The 13,429-nt window shown below is 42.0% G+C and overlaps 8 non-coding genes and 4 pseudogenes across 8 annotated transcripts; all 12 read left to right on the top strand.

The window, feature by feature from the left end:
* Positions 1-3,517: 3,517 nt before the first annotated feature.
* LOC142510753 (5S ribosomal RNA) lies at positions 3,518-3,636 on the top strand (annotated as a pseudogene).
* A 678-nt stretch (positions 3,637-4,314) lies between these two features.
* Positions 4,315-4,433, top strand: LOC142511841 (5S ribosomal RNA; annotated as a pseudogene).
* Positions 4,434-5,105: 672 nt separating this feature from the next.
* On the top strand, positions 5,106-5,224 carry LOC142510759 (5S ribosomal RNA). Its single transcript, XR_012808677.1, has one exon. It is a non-coding gene; the product is annotated as a 5S ribosomal RNA (ribosomal RNA).
* Positions 5,225-5,908: 684 nt separating this feature from the next.
* On the top strand, positions 5,909-6,027 carry LOC142509814 (5S ribosomal RNA). Its single transcript, XR_012807964.1, has one exon. It is a non-coding gene; the product is annotated as a 5S ribosomal RNA (ribosomal RNA).
* A 1,441-nt stretch (positions 6,028-7,468) lies between these two features.
* LOC142506945 (5S ribosomal RNA) lies at positions 7,469-7,587 on the top strand. The gene has a single exon (XR_012805216.1). It is a non-coding gene; the product is annotated as a 5S ribosomal RNA (ribosomal RNA).
* A 672-nt stretch (positions 7,588-8,259) lies between these two features.
* LOC142513254 (5S ribosomal RNA) lies at positions 8,260-8,378 on the top strand. The gene has a single exon (XR_012809211.1). It is a non-coding gene; the product is annotated as a 5S ribosomal RNA (ribosomal RNA).
* Positions 8,379-9,061: 683 nt separating this feature from the next.
* Positions 9,062-9,178, top strand: LOC142512449 (5S ribosomal RNA; annotated as a pseudogene).
* Positions 9,179-9,860: 682 nt separating this feature from the next.
* Positions 9,861-9,979, top strand: LOC142511246 (5S ribosomal RNA; annotated as a pseudogene).
* Positions 9,980-10,650: 671 nt separating this feature from the next.
* Positions 10,651-10,769, top strand: LOC142507260 (5S ribosomal RNA). Its single transcript, XR_012805520.1, has one exon. It is a non-coding gene; the product is annotated as a 5S ribosomal RNA (ribosomal RNA).
* A 681-nt stretch (positions 10,770-11,450) lies between these two features.
* On the top strand, positions 11,451-11,568 carry LOC142507822 (5S ribosomal RNA). Its single transcript, XR_012806065.1, has one exon. It is a non-coding gene; the product is annotated as a 5S ribosomal RNA (ribosomal RNA).
* A 622-nt stretch (positions 11,569-12,190) lies between these two features.
* LOC142513866 (5S ribosomal RNA) lies at positions 12,191-12,309 on the top strand. Its single transcript, XR_012809790.1, has one exon. It is a non-coding gene; the product is annotated as a 5S ribosomal RNA (ribosomal RNA).
* A 684-nt stretch (positions 12,310-12,993) lies between these two features.
* Positions 12,994-13,112, top strand: LOC142512964 (5S ribosomal RNA). The gene has a single exon (XR_012808936.1). It is a non-coding gene; the product is annotated as a 5S ribosomal RNA (ribosomal RNA).
* Positions 13,113-13,429: the final 317 nt, after the last annotated feature.

The following is a 13,429-nucleotide window of genomic DNA, read 5'->3' as shown; positions in this document are numbered from 1 at the left end:
TACACGATTAAGTTCTATTAATTAATATAAGATGTTTTAAAGGTATTTTTCAAGAATTGAGATTTATTTGGTATTTTTATCCGCAGAATTTTATTTTTACCCGGTAAGCAAATTTTATCGAATCGGGGGATTTTTTGAGGGTTCGGCTAATATTTTCAAAAAATTTACACCACGAAATATTTTTCGGGAGTGTGTTTGGACTTAATGAGACTACTTTTAAGCTTGTTGGGCTTAAAATCCTTTTTAAATCTTTAATTAACAACTTATGGCCTATTATATTTTAATTAACTACATAATAAATCCCTAAGGACCCACTACACCTAACATTACCCTTCCCAATCAGCCGACACCCTCAATCCCATCTCAACATTTTCATAGAAATCCCAGCAGCTGAAAGCACGGCCATTTCCATTCAAGGCGTAAGAAAATTCTCCGACTTGATTCCCGACGCTCGTTCTTCGGTTTTCTTGCGAAATATTTTCACCAGGCACGCTCTATATCATTCTTCTGCATCATACACGTTTTATATACTGAGTTTGGTGTTCATGCATGAAAAGTATCGATCCAAGCTTGTCTATGGAAGATCTTTGATTTTCTTGTGTTTATTGCATTCTTTTTGTTTCAAGTCTCACATTTTCTTGAATTGTGCAAGGAGGCTGCCGTTTTTTTGATGCTAAGGGACTGTTTAGAGCAGGTTAGTGGAGTCATGAGGCTGGTGTAAGGTTCGGTAGGTTTGGAGTGAAGGCCGAGATGTGTAGCGGCTTGGGGTTTCTCGTTTTCTTTGTCTAGATCGGTGGGTAGGTGAAGTCTGGTGGTGCAAGGGCGACTCTAGACCTTGAATAGACTCTGGTGGGTCTTAACCATGGTCTGGAAATGCACGAACGCTGCTGGTCTTGTCCTAGAAGCCGCAAGGGAAGAGTTGGACGAGTTGGGTTCGATTGGTGTTGTGGGGAGTGTAGCGATAGGGTGATCTACGCCTGATGCATGAGGCTGATGGCGTGGGTGCAGTAGGTTCAGGGGAGCCCTATGGTGGTCTAGGAAAGGCTGATACGTGCCTGGTTCCATCGGTGTTGGGCTAAGACGCGAGAATAGGGAGGTAGTGTAGTAGGGTAGGCGAAAGGGGAAGAGGCTGATTTCCAGCATCTTGTAAGGCCTGATCGAATGGTTTAAGCGACGGGTCTGGATGTTTATAAGGCCTTTTAAGTGTTTATTAGGTGTGGTAAAAAGTTGGGAAAAATACGGTTAAGTTTCGAGTCGATTCGGCTTAAAACCGGGACACCGGTCCAAGTTTTAAAACAATTCGGTTAAGTTATAAAATGGGCTCGAGTTTACGTCTAGGGATGCTTTTAAATATGTTTTGGGATATTTTAAGGAATTTGGTAAGCTTTGGATCAAAATAATGAGTTTTGGATTTATCCGGGATTTAGTCGCAACACGAAACGTTAATTACAGAATTAATTGAAACGCTAGATTTAAGCTTAATTAAATTATGAAAAATTATATTTAAAGTCAAATTATTATAAGAAATCTAAGTTTTTAATTTGGGAATTTTATGCTAAGGTTTGGTTTAATTCGGGATTAAAGCGCGTTAATATGTTATGTTTAAAAATTAATTTAAAATTCATCGATTTAAGCCAAATAAAAATATGGGAAAATTTTTGTAGGCTTAAATAATTATTTGGGACATGTTAGATTAAATGGAATTAAGAAAATGTCATACGTCTAAGGGCAAAATGGTAATTTTTGGGTTTTTAGGGGCAAAATGGTCATTTTGCACCCGGGGTTAGATGTTGGTCCTGGCAGCGCCATGAGCACAAATTTACTATATTTTAAAGTTTTATGCATCATGATCACGATTTTTAATATTTTATGAAAATATACGTTGCATTCTTGGTTTAAAGGAAAAATTACGTATATGCATGTTTTTATTAAGTGGTGAATATCATGATGTTTTTGAAGGATGGGAGTTGGTTGTGACTGACGATGTATATGTATACGATGATAGGATTGGAGATATCGTGAGGGAAAAGGCCCTAGAGGGAGCCCGTTTACGGGAGAAGGCCCCAGAGGGAGCCCGACGATCGTATTTCCATTGACATGATATGAGATATGATGAGCTGAGGCCAAGGCTCAGTGGACGGGTAATGCTGTCGCTGATGTCCCCGCCGCCGGGTACCACGGTTTTATAGATGGATCCATCGATAGAGCTGATAAGATAGAGCTGATACGAAAGTCACAACTAATAAACTGAATTCAGTTAAAAAGAAAATGTTTAAGTTTATGATGACATGATTTAATACGATATGATTTGATACGACATGTTTATATCATGTTTTAAAGTTTATGAAAGGTATGTTGGCATTATGATTTTACAATACACGTTTATGTTATGCTTTTAAGTTCATGAAAGATATGTTGAGTATGATATTTTTCACTGCTGTGTGCTATGTATATGTACTTGTTATTCCTGGTATAGGTGTGTTGATTCTTTAGACTCACTAGGCATGTGTGATGCAGGTGAGCTAAATGTTGAGGAGACTATAGGTGCCGAACTCTGAGTAGGCAGACCTGGTGCGATGACACGACCCGAGGACCACATGTTTTCCGCATTACGATTTATGAGATTGGGAGGAAATGAATATTTTCACACGTTGATGATTTTAAGATTTTTATTAGTTTATGTTTTCGTATGATTGTAGATGAGTTTGGTTATTTTTTTACTGTCAAATTATTACGATTATTTTAAATGTTATTTCGAAAATGCGAGCTTTTATTTAAAAAAAATGTCCAGTGGAATTTTAAAAATGAGTGAGACGTTACAGTGCGTGTTGCACCCCTTTTCGTGTTTTTCTATTTTTGATTACTTGTTGACAGACTATTTTCGACTCAAATCATCTGAATCTCGATTGGGACCAGATAAGACATGTGAAAGCAACGTAGCTCGGACACTGCCGGATTTGGACAAAATTGAAACCTAATTTGATTGAAACGGGCAAACGAACGTGACTCATTACTCCGCAATGAGCTGGCGAGATTTTAGCCGAATTCCTTCTCTAAGACCCTCTAATTTGCGATTTTCCGCTTCTGTTAAGCTTCCGTTTCCTCGAAAAATCCGCTTAGGAAGTCCGAAATTCGATTCCGGTTCCATTTTATCGTATTCAGGCATAATAATAGCTTTACATTCGCTATTTGCTTTTTCTTATTTTTTTCTATTTTCTGGGAACATTTAGCGATTTTTGTTGTCTTGAGCAGGTTTCGTGCGGAAGGGTATGACGCATATTACTCCGGAGATGGCTAACTCGTTAAAAAAAATTATTTCAACTGCTTTATCCATAATTTACGTATACGGTCGTGACACGAGGACTTACCAGGGAGGTCACCCATCCTAGCTCTGCCATCGCGCCAGAACGCTTAACTTCATGGTTCTGATTGGGCGAGAGCAGTGCCGCGTGTTGTCCATCGCCGCCTGCTCCACACGTACTCGAGGGATATAAGAATAAAAATCCCACTCAATGTCGGGTGCGATCATACCAGCACTAATGCACCGGATCCCATCAAAACTCCGAAGTTAAGCGTGCTTTGCCGAGAGCAGCACTAGGATGGGTGATCCCCTGGAAAGTCCTCGTGTTGCACCCCTTTACGTGTTTTTCTATTTTTGATTACTTGTTGACAGAAGATTTTCGGCTTAAATAATCTGAATCTCGATTAGGATTAGATAAGACATGTGAAATCAACGTAGCTCAAGCACTACCGGATTTGGACAAAATTGTAGCCTAATTTGATTGTAAACGGGCAAACGAACAAGACTCATTACTCCACAAGAAGCTGGCGAGATTTTAGCCGAATTCCTTCTCTAGGACCCTCTAATTTGCGATTTTCCGCTTTTGTTAAGCTTTCGTTTCCTCGAGAAATCCGCTTAGGAAGTTCGAAATTCTATTTCGGTTCCATTTTATTGTATCTCACGCATAATAATATCTTTACATTCACTATTTTCTTCTTCTTATTTTTTTTTCTCTTTTCTGGGAACATTTAGCAATTTTTTTTGTCGTGAGCCGGTTCTGTGCAGAATGGTATAACGCAAATTACTCCGGAGACGGTTAACTCATTAAAAACAATTATTTCGATTGTTTTAGCCATAATTTACGTAAACGGTCGCGACACGTGGGCTGCCAGGGAGGTCACCCATCCTCGCTCTGCCATCGCGCCAGAACGCTTAACTTCATGGTTCTGATTAGGCGAGAGTAGAGCCGCGTGTTTTCTATCACCGCCCGCACGTACTCGAGGGATATAAGAATAAACATCCCACTCAATGTCGGGTGTGATCATACCTGCACTTATGCACCGAATCCCATCAAAACTCTGAAGTTAAGCGTGCTTGGTCAAGAGCAGTACTAGGATGGGTGAACCCCTTGGAATTCCTCGTGTTGCACCCCTTTCTATTTTTGATTACTTGTTGACAGACGATTTTCGGCTCAAATCATCTGAATCTCGATCGGGACCAGATAAGACATGTGAAAACAACGTAGCTCGGACACTGCCGGATTTGGACAAAATTGCAGGCTAATTTGATTGTAAACGGGCAAACGAACGAGACTCATTACTCCGCAATGAGCTGGCGAGATTTTAGCCGAATTCTTTCCCTAAGACACTCTAATTTGCGATTTTTCGTTTCTGTTAAGCTTCTGTTTCCTCGAGAAATCCGTTTAGGAAGTCCAAAATTCGATTCCGGTTCCATTTTATCGTATCCCATGTATAATAATAGCTTTACATTCGCTATTTTCTTCTTCTTATTTTTTTTCTATTTTCTGTGAACATTTAGCGATTTTTGTTGTCGTGAGCCGGTTCGGTGCAGAAGGGTATGACGCAGATGACTCCGGAGACGGTTAACTCATTGAAAACAATTATTTCGACTGTTTTAGCTATAATTATGTAAACGGTCGCGAAACAAGGACTTCCAAGGGAGGTCACCCATCCTAGCTCTGTCATCGCGCCAGAACGCTTAAATTCATGGTTCTGATTGGGCGAGAGCAGTGCCGCGTGTTGTCCATCGCCGCCAGCTCCACACGTACTCGAGGGATATAAGAATAAACATCCCACTCAATGTCGGGTGCGATCATACCAGCACTAATGCACCGGATCCCATCAGAACTCCGAAGTTAAGCGTGCTTGGACGAGAGCAGTACTAGGATGGGTGACCCTCTAGGAAGTTCTCGTGTTGCACCCCTTTTCGTGTTTTTCTATTTTTGATTACTTGTTGACAGATGATTTTCGGCTCAAATCATCTGAATCACGATCGTGATCAGATAAGACATGTGAAATCAACGTAGCTTGGGCACTGCCGGATTTGGAAAAAATTGAAGCCTAATTTGATTGTAAACGGGCAAACGAACGAGACTCATTACTCCGCAATGAGCTGGCGAGATTTTAGCCGAATTCCTTCTCCAAGACCCTCTAATTTGCGTTTTTTTCGCTTTTGTTCAGCTTCCGTTTCTTCTAGAAATCTGCTTACGAAGTCTGAAATTCGATTTCGGTTCCATTTTATCGTATTCCAGGCATAATAATAGCTTTACATTCGCTATTTTCTTCTTCTTATTTTCTTTTCTATTTTCTGGGAACATTTAGCGATTTTTGTTGTCTTGAGCAGGTTTCGTGCTGAAGGGTATGACGCATATTTCTCCGAAGACGGTTAACTCGTTAAAAACAATTATTTCAACTGTTTTATCCATAATTTACATAAACGGTCGTGACACGAGGACTTCCAGGGAGGTCACCCATCCTAGCTCTGCCATAGCGCCAGAACGCTTAACTTCATGGTTCTGATTGGGCGAGAGCAGTGCCGCGTGTTGTCCATTGCCGCCCGCGCCACACGTACTCGAGGGATATAAGAATAAACATCCCACTCAATGTCGGGAGCGATCATACCAGCACTAATGCACTGGATCCCATCAGAAATCTGAAGTTAAGCATGCTTGGGCGAGAGCAGTATTAGGATGGGTGTCCCCCTGGGAAGTCCTCGTGTTACACCCTTTTTTGTGTTTTTCTATTTTTGATTACTTGTTGACAGACGATTTTCGGCTCAAATCATCTGAATCTTGATCGAGACCAGATAAGAAATGTGAAATCAACGTAGCTCGGACACTGTCGGATTTGGACAAAATTGTAGCCTAATTTGATTGTTAACGGTCAAACGAACGAGACTCATTACTCCGCAATGAGCTGGCGAGATTTTAGCCGAATTCCTTCTCTAAGACTCTCTAATTTGTGATTTTTCGTTTCTGTTAAGCTTCCGTTTCCTCAAGAAATCCGCTTAGGAAGTTCTAAATTCGATTCCGGTTCCATTTTATCGTATCCCAGGCATAATAATAGCTTTACATTCGCTATTTTCTTTTTCTTATTTTTTTTCTATTTTTTGGGAACATTTAGCGATTTTTGTCGTCGTGAGCCGGTTCTGTGCGGAAGGGTATGACGCATATTACTGCGGTGATGGTTAACTCATTAAAAACAATTATTTTGACTGTTTTATCCATAATTTACGTAAACGGTCACGGCACGAGGACTTCCAAGGGAGGTCACCCATCCTAGCTCTGCCATCGCGCCAGAACGCTTAACTTCATGGTTCTGATTGGGCGAGAGCAGTGCCGCGTGTTGTCCATCGCCGCCCGCTCCACACGTACTCGAGGGATATAAGAATAAACATTCCACTCAATATCGGGTGCGATCATACCTGAACTTATGCACCAGTACTATGATGGGTGAACCCATGGGAAGTCCTCGTGTTACACCCCTTTTCGTGTTTTTCTATTTTTGATTACTTGTTGACAGACGATTTTCGGCTCAAATAATCTGAATCTCGATCAGGATTAGATAAGACATGTGAAATCAACATAGCTCAAGCACTGCCGGATTTGGACAAAATTGTAGCCTAATTTGATTGTAAACGGGCAAACGAACGAGACTCATTACTCAACAAGAAGCTGGCGAGATTTTAGCCGAATTCCTTCTCTAGGACCCTCTAATTTGCGATTTTCCCCTTCTGTTAAGCTTTCGTTTCCTCGAGAAATCCGCTTAGGAAGTTCGAAATTCGATTTCGGTTCCATTTTATTGTATCTCACGCATAATAATAGCTTTACATTCACTATTTTCTTCTTCTTATTTTTTTTTCTCTTTTCTGGGAACATTTAGCAATTTTTTTTGTCGTGAGCCGGTTCTGTGCAGAATAGTATAACGCAAATTACTCCGGAGACGGTTAACTCATTAAAAACAATTATTTCGATTGTTTTAGCCATAATTTACGTAAACAGTCGCGACACGTGGGCTGCCAGGGAGGTCACCCATCCTCGCTCTGTCATCGCGCCAGAACGCTTAACTTCATGGTTCTGATTAGGCAAGAGTAGAGCCGCGTGTTTTCCATCACCGTCCGCTCCACACGTACTCGAGGGATATAAGAATAAACATCCCACTCAATGTCGGGTGTGATCATACCTGCACTTATGCACCGGATCCCATCAAAACTCCGAAGTTAAGCGTGCTTGGTCAAGAGCAGTACTAGGATGGGTGACCTCATTGGAAGTCCACGTGTTGCACCCCTTTCTATTTTTGATTACTTGTTGACAGACGATTTTCGGCTCAAATCATCTGAATCTCGATCGGGACCAGATAAGACATGTGAAAACAACGTAGCTCGGACACTGCCGGATTTGGACAAAATTGCAGGCTAATTTGATTGTAAACGGGCAAACGAACGAGACTCATTACTCCGCAATGAGCTGGCGAGATTTTTGCCGAATTCTTTCCCTAAGACACTCTAATTTGCGATTTTCCGTTTCTGTTAAGCTTCTGTTTCCTCGAGAAATCCGTTTAGGAAGTCCGAAATTCGATTCCGGTTCCATTTTATCGTATCCCATGTATAATAATAGCTTTACATTCGCTATTTTCTTCTTCTTATTTTTTTTCTATTTTCTGTGAACATTTAGCGATTTTTGTTGTCGTGAGCCGGTTCGGTGCAGAAGGGTATGACGCAGATGACTTCGGAGACGGTTAACTCATTAAAAACAATTATTTCGACTGTTTTAGCTATAATTATGTAAACGGTCGCGACACAAGGACTTCCAAGGGAGGTCACCCATCCTAGCTCTGTCATCGCGCCAGAACGCTTAAATTCATGGTTCTGATTGGGCGAGAGCAGTGCCGCGTGTTGTCCATCGCCGCCATCTCCACACGTACTCGAGGGATATAAGAATAAACATCCCACTCAATGTCGGGTGCGATCATACCAGCACTAATGCACCGAATCCCATCAGAACTCCGAAGTTAAGCGTGCTTGGACGAGAGCAGTACTAGGATGGGTGACCCCCTGGGAAGTTCTCGTGTTGCACCCCTTTTCGTGTTTTTCTATTTTTGATTACTTGTTGACAGACGATTTTCGGCTCAAATCATCTGAATCTTGATCGAGACCAGATAAGAAATGTGAAATCAACGTAGCTCGGACACTGCCGATTTGGACAAAATTGTAGCCTAATTTGATTGTTAACGGTCAAACGAACGAGACTCATTACTCCGCAATGAGCTGGCGAGATTTTAGCCGAATTCCTTCTCTAAGACTCTCTAATTTGTGATTTTCCGCTTCTGTTAAGGTTCCGTTTCCTCAAGAAATTTGCTTAGGAAGTTCTAAATTCGATTCTGGTTCCATTTTATCGTATCCCAGGCATAATAATAGCTTTACATTCGCTATTTTCTTCTTCTTATTTTTTTTTCTATTTTTTGGGAACATTTAGCGATTTTTGTCGTCGTGAGCCGGTTCTGTGCGGAAGGGTATGACGCATATTACTGCGGTGACGGTTAACTCATTAAAAACAATTATTTTGACTGTTTTATCCATAATTTACGTAAACGGTCACGGCACGAGGACTTCCAAGAAAGGTCACCCATCCTAGCTCTGCCATCGCGCCAGAACGCTTAACTTCATGGTTCTGATTGGGCGAGAGCAGTGCCGCGTGTTGTCCATCGCCGCCCACTCCACACGTACTCGAGGGATATAAGAATAAACATCCCACTCAATATCGGGTGCGATCATACCTGCACTTATGCACCGGTTCCTATCAAAACTCCTAAGTTAAGCGTGCTTGGGCGAGAGCAGTACTATGATGGGTGCTTCTGGGAAGTCCTCGTGTTACACCCCTTTTCGTGTTTTTCTATTTTTGATTACTTGTTGACAGACGATTTTCGGCTCAAATAATCTGAATCTCGATCAGGATTAGATAAGACATGTGAAATCAACGTAGCTCAAGCACTGCCGGATTTGGACAAAATTGTAGCCTAATTTGATTGTAAACTGGCAAACGAACGAGACTCATTACTCCACAAGAAGCTGGCGAGATTTAGGCGAATTCCTTCTCTAGGACCCTCTAATTTGCGATTTTCCCCTTCTGTTAAGCTTTCGTTTCCTCGAAAAATCCGCTTAGAAAGTTCGAAATTCGATTTCGGTTCCATTTTATTGTATCTCACGCATAATAATAGCTTTACATTCACTATTTTCTTCTTCTTATTTTTTTTTCTATTTTCTGGGAACATTTAGCAATTTTTTTTGTCGTGAGCCGGTTCTGTGCAGAATGGTATAACGCAAATTACTCCGGAGACGGTTAACTCATTAAAAACAATTATTTCGATTGTTTTACCCATAATTTACGTAAACGGTCGCGACACGTGGGCTGCCAGGGAGGTCACCCATCCTCGCTCTACCATCGCGCCAGAACGCTTAACTTCATGGTTCTGATTAGGCGAGAGTAGAGCCGCGTGTTTTCCATCACCGCCCGCTCCACACGTACTCGAGGGATATAAAAATAAACATCCCACTCAATGTCGTGTGTGATCATACCTGCACTTATGCACCTGATCCTATCAAAACTCCGAAGTTAAGCGTGCTTGGTCAAGAGCAGTACTAGGATGGGTGACCCCCTTGGAAGTCCTCGTGTTGCACCCCTTTCTATTTTTGATTACTTGTTGACAGACGATTTTCGGCTCAAATCATCTGAATCTCGATCGGGACCAGATAAGACATGTGAAAACGACGTAGCACGGACACTGCCGGATTTGGACAAAATTGCAGGCTAATTTGATTGTAAACGGCCAAACGAACGAGACTCATTACTCCGCAATGAGCTGACGATATTTTAGCCGAATTCTTTCCCTAAGACACTCTAATTTGCGATTTTCCGTACTTGTTAAGCTTTTGTTTCCTCGAGAAATCCGTTTAGGAAGTCCGAAATTCGATTCCGGTGCCATTTTATCGTATCCCATGTATAATAATAGCTTTACATTCGCTATTTTCTTCTTCTTATTTTTTTCTATTTTCTGTGAACATTTAGCGATTTTTGTTGTCGTGAGCCGGTTCGGTGCAGAAGGGTATGACGCGGATGACTCCGGAGACGGTTAACTCATTAAAAACAATTATTTCGACTGTTTTAGCTATAATTATGTAAACGATCGCGACACAAGGACTTCCAAGGTAGGTCACCCATCCTAGCTCTGTCATCGCGCCAGAATGCTTAAATTCATGGTTCTGATTGGGCGAGAGCAGTGCCGCGTGTTGTCCATCGCCGCCAGCTCCACACGTACTCGAGGGATATAAGAATAAACATCCCACTCAATGTCGGGTGCGATCATACCAGCACTAATGCACCGGATCCCATCAGAACTCCGAAGTTAAGCGTGCTTGGGCGAGAGCAGTACTAGGATGGGTGACCCCCTAGGAAGTTCTCGTATTGCACCCCTTTTCGTGTTTTTCTATTTTTGATTACTTGTTGACAGATGATTTTCGGCTCAAATCATCTGAATCACGATCGGGATCAGATAAGACATGTGAAATCAACGTAGCTTGGGCACTGCCGGATTTGAAAAAAATAGTAGGCTAATTTGGTTGTAAACGGGCAAACGAACGAGACTCATTACTCCGGAATGAGCTGGCGAGATTTTAACCGAATTCTTTCTCTAAGACACTCTAGTTTGCGATTTTCCGCTTCTGTTAAGCTTCTGTTTCCTCGAGAAATCCGTTTAGGAAGTCCGAAATTCGATTCCGGTTCCATTTTATCGTATCCCAGGCATAATAATAGCTTTACATTCGCTATTTTTTTCTTCTTATTTTTTTCTATTTTCTGTGAACATTTAGCGATTTTTGTTGTCGCGAGCCGGTTCGGTGCAAAAGGTTATGTCGCAGATGACTCCAGAGACGGTTAAATCATTAAAAACAATTATTTCGACTGTTTTAGCTATAATTATGTAAACGGTCGCGACACAATGACTTCCAAGGGAGGTCACCCATCCTAGCTCTGTCATCGCGTCAGAACGCTTAAATTCATGGTTCTGATTGGGCGAGAGCAGTGCCGCGTGTTGTCCATCGCCGTCCGCTCCACACGTACTCGAGGGATATAAGAATAAACATCCCACTCAATGTCGAGTGCGATCATGCCAGCACTAATGCACCGGATCCAGTCAGAACTCCGAAGTTAAGCGTGCTTGGGCGAGACCAGTACTAGGATGGGTGACCCCCTGGAAGTTCTCGTGTTGCACCTCTTTTCGTGTTCTTCTACTTTCGATTAATTTTAGACAGACGATTTTCGGCTCAAATCATCTGAATCTCTATCGGGACCAGATAAGACATGTTAAATCAACGTAGCTTGGGCACTGCCGGATTTGGACAAAATTGTAGGCTAATTTGATTGTAAACGGGCAAACGAACGAGACTCACTACTCCACAATGTGCTGGCGAGATTTTAGCCGAATTCCTTCTCTAAGACCCTCTTATTTGCGATTTTCCGCTTCTGTTAAGGTTCCATTTCCTCGAAAAATCCGCTTAGGAAGTCCGAAATTCGATTCCGGTTCCATTTCATCGTATCCCAGGCATAATAATAGCTTTACATTCGCTATTTTCTTCTTATAATTTTCTTTTCTATTTTCTGGGAACATTTAGCGATTTTTGTTGTCTTGAGCAGGTTTTGTGCGGAAGGGTATGACGCATATTACTCCGGAGACGGTTAACTCGTTAAAAACAATTATTTCAACTGTTTTATCCATAATTTACGTAAACGGTCGTGACACGAGGACTTCCCATGGAGGTCACCCATCCTAGCTCTGCCATCGCCGCCCGCGCCACACGTACTCGAGGGAAGTAATAATAAACATCCCACTATATGTCGGGAGCGATCATACCAGCACTAATGCACCGGATCCCATCAGAACTCCGAAGTTAAGCGTGCTTGGGCGAGACCAGTACTAAGATGGGTGACCCCCTGGTAAGTCCTCGTGTTGCTCCCCTTTTTGTGTTTTTCTATTTTTGATTACTTGTTTACAGACAATTTTCGGCTCAAATTATCTGAATCTCGATCGGGACCAGATAAGACATGTGAAATCAACGTAGCTCGGGCACTGCCGGATTTGGACAAAATTGTAGGCTAATTTGATTATAAACGGGCAAATGAACGAGACTCAGTACTCCGTAATGGGCTGGTGAGATTTTAGCCGAATTATTTCTTTAAGACCCTCTAATTTGCGATTTTTCGCTTCGGTTAAACTTCTGTTTCCTCGAGAAATCCGTTTAGGAAGTCCGAAATTCGATTCCGTTTCCATTTTATCGTATCCCAGGCATAATAATAGCTTTACATTTGCTATTTTATTCTTCTTATTTTCTTTTCTATTTTCTTGGAAAATTTAGCTATTTTTGTTGTCGTGAGTCGGTTCTGTGCGGAAGGGTATGACGTAGATTACTCCGGAGACGGTTAACTCATTAAAAACAATTATTTCGACTGTTTTAGCTTTAATTTATGTAAACGGTCGCGACACAAGGACTTCCAAGGGAGGTAACCCATCATAGCTCTTTCATCGCGCCAGAACGCTTTACTTCATGGTTCCTATTGGGCGAGAGCAGTGCCGCGTGTTGTCCATCGCCGCCCGCTCCACACGTACTCGAGGGATATAAGAATAAACATCCCACTCAATGTCGGGTGCGATCATACCAGCACTAATGCACCGGATCCCATCAGAACTCCGAAGTTAAGCGTGCTTGGGTGAGAGCAGTACTAGGATGGGTGACCCCCTTGGAAGTCCTCGTGTTGCACCCCTTTTCGTGTTTTTCTATCTTTGATTACTAGTTGACAGACTATTTTCGGCTCAAATCATCTGAATCTCGATTAGGACCAGTTAAGACATGTGACAACAACGTAGCTCGGACACTGCCGGATTTGGACAAAATTGTAGGCTAATTGAATTGTAAACGGGCAAACGAACGAGACTCATTACTCCACAATGAGCTGGCGTGATTTTAGCCGAATTCTTTCACTAAGACACTCTAATTTGCGATTTTCCGCTTCTGTTAAGCTTCTGTTTCCTCGAGAAATCCGTTAAGGAAGTCCGAAATTCGATTCCGGTTCCATTTTAT

This window comes from Primulina tabacum, chromosome 10, assembly GCF_025594145.1.
Source record: "Primulina tabacum isolate GXHZ01 chromosome 10, ASM2559414v2, whole genome shotgun sequence".
NCBI classification, from domain to species: domain Eukaryota; kingdom Viridiplantae; phylum Streptophyta; class Magnoliopsida; order Lamiales; family Gesneriaceae; genus Primulina; species Primulina tabacum.
This window is presented reverse-complemented; position numbering and strand designations above follow the sequence as displayed.